At 38.6% G+C, this 11,129-nt stretch overlaps 1 protein-coding gene across 4 annotated transcripts in view; it reads right to left on the reverse strand.

Annotated features, from left to right (window-relative positions):
- The window catches only part of tenm3 (teneurin transmembrane protein 3), a 796,285-nt gene extending 785,470 nt beyond the window's left edge, over positions 1 to 10,815 (reverse strand). For all 4 annotated transcript variants that reach the window (XM_085163562.1, XM_085163566.1, XM_085163567.1 and 1 more), the window contains exon 1: positions 10,578 to 10,815. The gene's annotated coding sequence lies outside the window, so the exon portion shown is untranslated. The remainder of the gene's footprint in view (positions 1 to 10,577) is intronic.
- Between the last annotated feature and the right edge of the window lie 314 nt (positions 10,816 to 11,129).

Genomic DNA, 11,129 nt, shown 5'->3' on the forward strand with positions numbered 1-11,129 from the left:
AATGGCTATATAATGGCTCTCTTTCACCCTGACTCTTGGTGGCACTGTCACTTGGTGTTCGCTCTCCCTGCGGTAGAGTATCACTTCCTGTTCCTACTCAAACAAGGTGGTGTTTTTGAGTAGCTTATCTGCTTAGCAATTTAATCAAAAGGTTTTAGATATATTCTTTTTTCATAGCATAATCTTCATGTGCTTCATCCGAAGCACACTTTCTGTGTACTCACTACCTAATTTATAGCCAAAGTATTCACTTACTGTGTCTTTACTGTTTTGCTAGCTTAGCTTAGCTTGTAGCCAACTCGCTAGCAGCATGGCCTCTTCACCTGTCCGTCCTTCACTTTCCTGCTCATTGTGTCAGATGTTTAGTTACTTCTCGGCCTCCTTTAGCAGTAATGATACTTGTAACAAATGTAGCATGTTTGCAGCTCTGGAGGCCAAGATTACTGAATTGGAGACTCGGCGTCGCACCCTTCATTCACCCATAGCTAGCCAGGCCCCTGTAGCTGGTGCAGCCGAAGATAGTGTAGGCCCCGCTAGCTGTTCCCCGGTACCCAAAGCAGCTGGGGAAAGTGGGCTGCTGGGTGACGGTGAGGAGGAAGCATAGTCTTAAACAGAAGTCCCAGGTACACCTGTTCACCTGTCTAACCATTTTTCCCCACTCAGCGACACACCCGCCGGGGGTCAAAGTCTTGTAACTGGTGATTCTGTTCTGAGACATGCGAAGCTAGAGACACCAGCAACCATAGTCAATTGTCTTCCAGGGGCCAGAGCAGGCAACATTGAGGGAAATTTAAAACTGCTGGCTAAGGGTAAACGTAAATTCAGTAAATTATAACTTTGCCAAAACACTGTGGAACTCTGTAGTTTTCTCTGGTCCCCTCCCCAATCAGACCAGGAATGACATGTTTAGCTGCATGTTCTCCTTAAATTGCTGGCTGTCTGAGTGGTGTCCCAGAAACGATGTGGGCTTCATAGATAATTGGCAAACCTTCTGGAGGAAACCTGGTCTTCTTAGGAGAGACGGCATCCATCCCACTTTGGATGGAGCAGCTCTCATTTCTAGAAATATGGACAAATTTATTAAACCCCCCAAAATATGACTATCCAGAGTTGGGACCAGGAAGCAGAAGCAGAGTTACAGTCTCACACGCCTCTTTGCAGCTTCTCTCCTCCTGTTACCCCCCAAAAAACCCTTGTCTCCATAGAGACTGTGTCAGCTCCCAAACAGACAAAAAACAAACTAAAAACCAGGAACAAACAACTTAAACATAAAGAAAGAACAAAGAAAGAACAATACAGTATCCACATCTGAACCAAAGAGTAAAACAGTGAAATGTGAATTATTAAATATTAGGTCTCTCTCCTCCAAGTCTTTGTTAGTACATGACTTAATAATTGATCAACAAATCGATTTACTGATTATGTTAGTTTAAATGAATCAACACCCCCGAGTCATTCTAACTACCAGAAATCTCGAAGCACAGGCCGAGGGGGCGGTGTGGCAGCAATTTTTCACACCAGGCTATTAATCAACGAAAGACCAAGATAGACTTTTAATTCATTTGACAGCCTGATGCTGAGCCTTGTCCACCCCAGCTGTAAACCTCAGAAACCAGTCTTACTTGTTATCATCTATCGTCCACCTGGGCCTTACACAGAGTTTCTGTCTGATTTCTCCGACTTTTTATCTGATTTAGTGCTCAGCTCAGATCAAATAATTATTGTGGGGAATTTTAACATTCATGTAGATGCAAAAATTGACAGCCTCAACATGGCATTTAATCTGTTATTAGACTCAATTGGCTTCTCTCAAAATGTAAAAGAACCCACCCACCACTTTAATCACACTCTAGATCTTGTTTTAACATATGGCATAGAAACTGAACATTTAACAGTGTTTCCTGAAAACCCCCTCTTGTCTGATCATTTCCTGAAAGCATTTACATTTACGATAATTGATTACACAGCAGTAGGGAGTAGACTTCATCACAGTAGATGTCTTTCTGAAAGCGCTGTAACTAAGTTTAAGAATATAATCCACACACTGTTAGCATCTTCAATGCCCTGTACCAACACAGAGCAGAGCAGCTACCTGCTACTCCAACAGAGGTCGATTATCTTGTTAATAATTTTACCTCCTCACTAGTGATGCGCGAATCATGAACGAATCGTTCAATACTCGAGAATCACTTTACTGACTCATGAATCATGATTCACAAGCCCAACTGACTCACTGACTCATCCCTGTTATAATGTTAGCAGCAATCTATCTAGCTTATAATTAAAATTGTGGGGAAAAACACAACATCTAGTATCTTAACAAAAAAAATTCTGCTCTGAACTGAAAGAAAAAACCCTGAGTAGAAGCTCACATCAAGACAATAGCTCCTTGGTTCACAGTAGCATCGCTCTGCTAACATGCTAACAGCACATTTGAGCTACTCACCCCCTCCCTTCCTGTGCTGAATCATAGAGCGAACGAATCACTCACTCACCCCCTCCCTCCTGGCTCACAGCTTCTTCTTCTTCTTCTTGGCAACCAATGTTAAGGCGCATTACCGCCCCCTGGCTCACAGCTCAGTGGACATTTAGATGAGAAAATATATATTTAACACATTTAAGGAAAATACTAATAAAATTAAAAATAAACAAAATAAATGTTGATTAAGTAATTTTGATAGAAAATTGCTTAATTTTAGAAATGTTTTTGCTCTATAAAATAGTTATGTTTTTTTAGAATCATTCATCTTAGCAGTAGGATTTACTTGAAAAGAGAAACAAATTAAGTTTGAGTGAAAATGTACATTTTTTGCACTCTCTGGTCAACTGACTCAGTGAATCAAATGACTCAAAAAACCTGATTCACTTTGGTGAGTGACTCATTAAAACTCGGTTCAGTAAAAAGAATCAAATTTACCACAGACCACACACAACAGAGGTCGATCATCTTAATAATTTTACCTCCTCACTACGTACAACTCTGGATACTGTAGCTCAGGTGAAAACCAAGGACTCAAATCAGAAGTATTAGACTCCGTGGTATAATTCTCAAACACATAGCCTAAAACAGATGGTAAGCCTCTCCAACTCGTAAGCTCGAGAGGAAATGTCACAAATTTAGAAGATCATCATTTAGCCTTGAGAAATAGTTGGTTGCTTTATAAGAAATCCCTCCGCAAAGCCAGAACATCTTACTATTCATCACTGATTGAAGAAAATAAGAAAAACCCTAGGTTTTTCTTCAGCACTGTAGCCAGGCTGACGAAAAGTCAGAATACTGTTGAGCCAACCATCCCTTTAACGTTAACTAGTAATGACTTCATGAACTTCTTCACAAATAAAATTTTAATCAGTAGAGAAAAAAATACCAATAATCATCTCACAGATGTAATATTATCTACAGCTACTTTTAGTACCATTGATGTTGAGTTAGACTCTTTTTCTCCAATTGATCTTTCTGAGTTAACTTCAATAATTACTTCCTCCAAACCATCAACGTGTCTTTTAGACCCTATTCCTACAAAACTGCTCAAAGAAGTCCTGCCATTAATTAATGCTTCAATCTAAAATATGAACAACCTATCTCTAATAATCAGCTATGTACCACAGGCCTTCAAGCTGGCTGTAGTTAAACCTTTACTCAAAAAGCATCTCTAGACCCAGCTGTCTTAGCTAATTATAGGCCAGTCTACAACATTTCTTTCATATCAAACATCCTTGAAAGAGTAGTTGTCAAACAGCTAACAGATTATTTGCAGAGGAATGGTTTATTTGAAGAGTTTCAGTCAGGTTTCAGAGCTCATCACAGCACAGAAACAGCTTTAGTGAAGGTTATAAATGATCTTCTTATGGCCTCTAACAGTGAATTCATCTCTGTGCTTGTCCTGCTAGACCTCAGTGCAGTGATTAGAACACGCTGTAGGTATTACAGGTACTGCGCTGCAGTGGTTTGTATCATATCTATCTAATAGACTCCAATTTGTGCATGTAAATGGAGAGTCCTCTTCACACACTGAGGTTAATTATGGAGTTCCACAGGGTTCAGTGCTAGGACCAATTCTGTTTACATTATACATGCTTCCCCTAGGCAGCATCATTAGAAGACATAGCATACATTTTCACTGCTATGCAGATGACACCCAGCTCTATCTGTCCATGAAGCCAGATAACACACACCAATTAGTTAAACTGCAGGAATGTCTTAAAGACATAAAGACTTGGATGGCCACTAACTTTCTGCTTCTTAACTCAGATAAAACTGAGGTCATTGTACTCGGCGCTGAAAAGCTTAGAAATATGGTATCTAACCAGATTCTTACTCTGGATGGCATTACCTTGGCCTCCAGTAACACTGTGAGGAACCTTGGAGTCATTTTTGACCAGGATATGTCCTTCAACGCACATATTAAACAAATATGTAAGACTGCGTTCTTCCATTTGCGCAACATCTCTAAAATTAGAAATATCCTGTCTCAGAGTGACGCTGAAAAACTAGTTCATGCATTTATTACTTCCAGGCTGGACTACTGCAATTCATTATTATCAGGATGTCCAAAAAACTCACTGAAAAGCCTTCAGTTAATCCAAAATGCTGCAGCAAGAGTACTGACAGGGACTAGAAAGAGAGAGCATATTTCTCCTGTTTTGGCTTCCCTTCACTGGCTTCCTGTTAAATCCAGAATTGAATTCAAAATCCTGCTCCTCACATACAAGGTCTTAAATAATCAGGCCCCATCTTATCTTAATGACCTTGTAGTACCATATCACCCTATTAGAGCACTTCGCTCTCGCTCTGCAGGCCTACTTGTTTTTTCCTAGAGTATTTAAAAGTAGAATGGGAGGGAGAGCCTTCAGTTTTCAGGCCCCTCTTCTGTGGAACCAGCTTCCAGTTTGGATTCGGGAGACAGACACTATCTCTACTTTTAAGATTAGGCTTAAAACTTTCCTTTTTGCTAAAGCATATAGTTAGGGCTGGACCAGGTGACCCTGAATCCTCCCTTAGTTATGCTGCAATAGATGTAGGCTGCCGGGGGATTCCCATGATGCATTGAGTTTTCCTTTCCAGTCACCTTTCTCACTCACTATGTGTTAACAGACCTCTCTGTATTTAATCGTATCTGTTATTAATCTCTGTCTCTCTTCCACAGCATGTCTTTTATCCTGTCTTCCTTCTCTCACCCCAACCGGTCGCAGCAGATGGCCGCCCCTCCCTGAGCCTGGTTCTGCCGGAGGTTTCTTCCTGTTAAAAGGGAGTTTTTCCTTCCCACTGTCGCCAAAGTGCTTGCTCATAGGGGGTCATATGATTGTTGGGCTTTTCTCTGTATCTATGAAGCGCCTTGAGGCGACATTTGTTGTGATTTGGCGCTATATAAATAAAATTGAATTGAATTGAATTGAATTGATCTGTGATTTATAAGGTCTGTTTAATGTGAAATAGTAACATGGTTTTAAAATGTTTTTATTTTTTTCATATTTTCAAGATAACGCAGCGAGAAGGAACTTGAAATCATATCATCACACCTTCAGAAATAAATGAGGTGAAAAAAAGAAAAAGGATAACCATGTGCACATGTTTCCCATCTTGCAGATACAGATGTAGTATCTACATTTTCTGCTTCAATACTGTGTTACATAAAGTTTGATGCATTGTATATATAGCCTTGTATTACAGTAGCACTCCTATGTTTGACATTATGGAGTCTGAATTTCTCTTTCTGTCAGCCTCCCTATGTGATGTCAAGTCCTTATGACTCCAAGATTCATAGCCCCAGTCTCTTCTACAACAGGAAATGAATAGGATAACGCTTTGCATTTATATTAATAACTTTATCAGTATTCACAAATCAGAGCAGTCATCTCTCATTCATTTAAATATGTCATTTGCATCATAGATGTGTGCTGGATGCCAACATCCTTGTGGGTAAAGCTGTAGAATTGAACATTTGAGAATTATTTTTAATTTGTTCAATTCTTTTAATCTGTTTTAAAGCACTGTGTAAAAAAAGTAATTTTGTCACACACACAAATCATTCATTTATTGGTAAGAAAAGTAATTTGTCAAGAAAACGATTTTTCTTTCCTAACACACTTGTTTGACCTTGAGCACTGGGCATTTGCCCCTTGCACAGAACATTTCCTCTAACAGAAACCATTCACACCTGGTGCAAACTCAAAATCACACAGTAATTGAGTGGTAAAAAAAGAGAAAAAAAAAGAAAAGAAAAAGCAGCTTTTCCTCTGGAACATGAAAAGTGTTAGGGAACACAAGATAGAAAAAAAGCTGCCCAAGAGACCTTCAGGTGTCTGAAGTATGACTTTAGAAACCCCTTCAGCAATCAGTGGCAAACTAAGAAGCTTACAAACCATATTGCTTTCCCAAAACGGCCGATTCAAGAGCCCTGAGCATTTTAATGGAAATGGTAAATATTATGTGACAAACTACTTTCCATTGCCAAAGAGTCAACAGCCTAAATGGCACAGAAGGCTGAAATGTTTGGTTATCCCTTACAATGAACTAGTCACAAAATAATACATAACTAGAATCAATGTAAATATTCAATTCAATTTTATTTATACAGCACCCAAGCACAATAACAGTGGCCTCAAGGTGCTTTAGATTGTAAGGTAGATCCCACAATCATATGACCTCCTATGAGCAAGCACACAGTGGGAAGAAAAAAACTCCCTTTTAACAGGAATCAACCTCCAGTAGAAGCAGGCTCAGGAAGGGGCGGGGCCGTCTGCTGCGACCGGTTGCGGCATGTCAAAGTAAAAGAACACATGAACATCACCAGCCTGCCCACAAATAGTGTTTTATTTTGATAAACATCTTTTAAAGGTGTATTTAAGGGCGATAAAGGGTGTCACTGACTAGCCTTAGTTATGGTTATCTTAAGTCATATAATGTCGAGGCCAACTATTTATACAAAGTTGACATTTATAACCTGAACACACAAAGCACAATAAGTTGTGAGGTTTCTTTTGTGTGGATTCTTTTGGGCAAGTACTGTATATGATAATGAGCTATTAATAAATATCTTGATTTTTTTTGTCTTTTCCTTTAATGAATGTACACTGCTTTACAATTAAAAAAAACTGTTTTTGAACCACTTGATGGACAGGCACTGCCTCTTCATCAACTTTGCTGTGATTTAATTTTTATTTATTTTTTTGCCAAATGTAGCAAAAAAAAAAAAAGCCAAATCCTTTGTACCACTGTTCAAGGGAAATGCCTGTTAATTCCCTACAGTCAGCTCAAACAACCAAGAAAGAGCAAAAAGTACAATGGAAAGCACCTAAGATGTTGATAGAGTTAAGATATTGTACCGAATCTGAACAAATGAGAGCAATCAGTACAACACAAAGCTTTGAACAAGATGAAATGGCTACATTTTGTAATTTTGTTCTGGTCATATTTTTATGATATATATTTTTATATGGTCTAAATATACAGAATTAAGTAGCTGGATGCAAATATTTAACAGCACCACTACTTATGATAGCGATATGTTATAGTTTATTCAGGATGCATGGGGATATTCAAATTACCTTATAACAATCACTGATAAAGAGAATGTTTCTCAAAGACATCAGAAAAAATGTGACAACTTTTTGTACACGAATAGAACAAAAGCTATGGCTCTGATGAGGACCTCCTCGCTTACCAATCACACTTGAACATCAAATACACTGCTTTGTTTTAGGCATTTAGAAAAAGACAATAAAAACTTGTTGCACAGTAACACAAATTAGTTTTAAAATTAAATTCACATACACCTGCATGAAACACAACAGCCTGTCTGGAAGGAAGAAAAAATATTTTTAAAGACCTGTCACCTGACATATTAGAAAAGGTAGACATTCCACAGAAATACTATTATCACAAATTAAGTGCTTTTTTTCAATGCATTAACATACTAAAGCATTTCACTGTCCTTCAAATGCTACACAGTGAAATTTTCAGCTAAATAACACAAACCTTTTTTTTTAATGCAGTTTATTACTTTAAAGATGCATTCAACCATTCAAATTCTAAACCTGTAACTTGTCATTAAAATCTGTTGTAGGCAGTAGAGTTTAATGAAAGACAAACGCTCAAACGATAGCTTAAATAATTTTTACTGGCATAACTCGGTTTGGGGGGATGATCCACGGGGATCCCAGAGAAACCAGTAAATACGAAACACTCTTTAATATTAATTCCAGTACTTTTTAATGTGGGATCTAATCACCTTGTAAACATATTGTGCCTCATGAGGCTGCTGGGTTTGTGTCAGTCCACAATCAGGTTGAGATCACTTGAATAATCTTTCCTAATATGAAAATCTGAATTCATTTAAATTAATTCAATTCAAGTTTCTTTCAATTTAGGTGCTGCTGCGCAATTTACATTGTTTATAATGCTAATTTCAAATCTGTCATTGTGACAGCTGCTCACTTTACTGCACTGTCAGCACCAGCGCTTTCTTTCCTTCCCTGCAGCAGTGCAGTGTTGTGGTCATTAAAGAAAAGAAAAGGGAAGTTTTTCTTACTTTTGTCTGTGACCATAGACTCTTTACTTATTTCATAGAAGTCTGAAATTGGAGGGATCTAAAAACAGATCTCCTTAAATTACTTATGAGAAAAAATTTAGCTACTTCACAGAAACCCACTTTTCTTGTAGTTTTTTCCTCTTTTTTGTCTTTCTAAAAAATGTTATTATCGCTTTTATTATTCTTTTGCTACATTCACAGAAGCCAAGAGGTTAAATTAAATTCCCGCAAAATACAAATGTATTGACAATTAATACAATATTAATGACCAGGTGACTACATTAAATACACGAAGTAAGTCATTTACCATTCAGTCCAAATTAACAAATGCCAATGTAAAAGGCTGAAAGGGTGTAGTAGTAGTTACATGTTAGGGTTGAATATTTATGGTACAACCACAATTGCCAGAAATCAATTATACCCAGAGAGAAGCAATACTTAATTATTCTCTCATCATTTCACTTCCTACAGTATATCACTTGAAGCTCCACCATGACCATGGATGCTTTAGTGCATTGTGAGCTTTCCAGCTTTATATATGTCATGATGTAGTCTTCTGTTCAAAATCTGTATTTCAAGGTGAATAAAAATCTGCACTGGCTGATCTGAGTAGCTGAGTAGCTTGATCAGTCTCTGCGTATTTGGTGCTGCATTTATCCATAGAAATACCAAGTAAAATCAGGTGATCTCCATAACGCAACAAGCTTTATAATATCTGCAGTACAGTTATATGTAAGTAGGCTACTGCAGTACTTACCATTATTTAACAATGTCTGATATTTTAAGGCCTCAGTTATACCAAATTGCGACCTATAATGAGATTATGATATAATGTAGATATAAATTATCTGCAGACGAGTTCGGGTGCTCTCAAAAGCCAAGCAGGCACGCAGCCATCCATCTGATGACGAAACTGACATCACTCTGGCCTGACCTGACCCTAGTCCACTCATACTCGGGTCAGGCTGGAATGTAGGTTGACATTTTAAACGGACTAGGCTAAACCCTTTGAGCTCTTCATAACTGTCCTGCATTCATACGCACATATGAACACCTTAGCAGTGTTAAGCCTGACTTAACAGCCGTCTACCAGACCAGTTTGGTCTTAAGTGTCAACCCCAGCCATGCAAATTAAGTTTCTATTTCAGAGATAAAATAATTGCTAAAATACAAACTAAAAACAAACTAGCAACTAAAAAAACGCAGCGAAAAACAATCTGACAGCGTAAAGAAAACAGCTCACAATGTGGGGATCAGTTAGTGCCGCAGTGCCCTCAGGCAACACTCTTTTTTTTTAATAGGTCAGTTCTTCTGATCAAACATGGTTACATTTTAAACTTGTAATATTTATCATTAAAAGCTGAATTCTGTAAGCACATTACTGTATATTATGTACCTAACTTTACACTGTTTTAAAAATAAAGTGAAACATGTTAGAAAACTTGAAATCACACACAGGGATGTTCTGGTCCACAGGGTGTGTATGAAAATGTGGGAAATATGTCCGTGATATGAATGCAGGTAGGATGTGGCAAAGTGTCAGTGACACCCAGTGACTTGTAACACCTGCCACAGCTTAATGATACAGTTAGTGAACCTGTTGCGAATGAGGTTATTGTGCCTGCTTATCCAACAATGAGCAATCAGTGAGAGAGTGTGTGAAACTTTGTATAGAGTACAAGAGCAATTTTAATAAATGAAGCTTTTTAATAACGAAAAAAAAAAACGTCCGCATGTCTCAAATGTCACTCTAATTTTTCAACAGTAGGCTTTCCAGCACCCATTTGCCCTGCCATAGTACCTTTAAATAATCAAACAACTCCCAAACCAGCTGTCTGGCTGTGCAAGCTGTGCAACTGTTGAAAACTCCAGTGTGTAGTTTCCTAATTAACAGGAGCCAGTAACAACTCACCATTCATTCACTCCAATTAATCCACTGGAGCTCCACATCCACACTCAGTGTACAACTTCTACACGAGCATGCATTGAACATTTGCCACCTGAGAGCAGCCGAGCAAGGCTCTTCATCTCTGTAAAAGTCCTTACCTTGAAGGAGTGGAATGACGGTAGCTCCTCTCTTCTCGTTTTTTTTTTTCGGGAGACCGGATGCGTTAATGCGCCCCGTGATCCGCCGTTGTCTCCTCTTCTCCTTTTTCTTCCTCTCCTCCGTCAGCAGGTGTGCGTGTGACTGAGTGAGTTTGAATGGACACAAAGATGGAGAGACGAAGGCTGAGTGCGCGTGTGTACGTGCGCTAACGCCGGGAGCACGAGCTTGACGGTTTCTGGATGTAGTCTGGAGAATAACGAAGAGGGAGGGTTGTGTCATTATGAAGGCTGCGCTCTTCTCTCTCTCTTTTAACCCTTATTGAACCACAGATTGAACACAACTGACCAGGACGAAATGTTAGTGTGTCAGCGCCGGGATGGAGTTTGTTATTGTTGTTAATTACACTGGACTCTGAACTTTTTATATATCATCATTGTCTTGGTTCCCCGTCCCCCAAGTTCTCTTAAGACGCATTGATGTGTTATTTTTCTTCTGTACATTCTACTTTTTAAATTCTCTTTTCCTTCACCCCCCTCAATTTTCTTTCCACA

This window comes from Neolamprologus multifasciatus, chromosome 6 (assembly GCF_963576455.1).
Source record: "Neolamprologus multifasciatus chromosome 6, fNeoMul1.2, whole genome shotgun sequence".
Taxonomy (NCBI): domain Eukaryota; kingdom Metazoa; phylum Chordata; class Actinopteri; order Cichliformes; family Cichlidae; genus Neolamprologus; species Neolamprologus multifasciatus.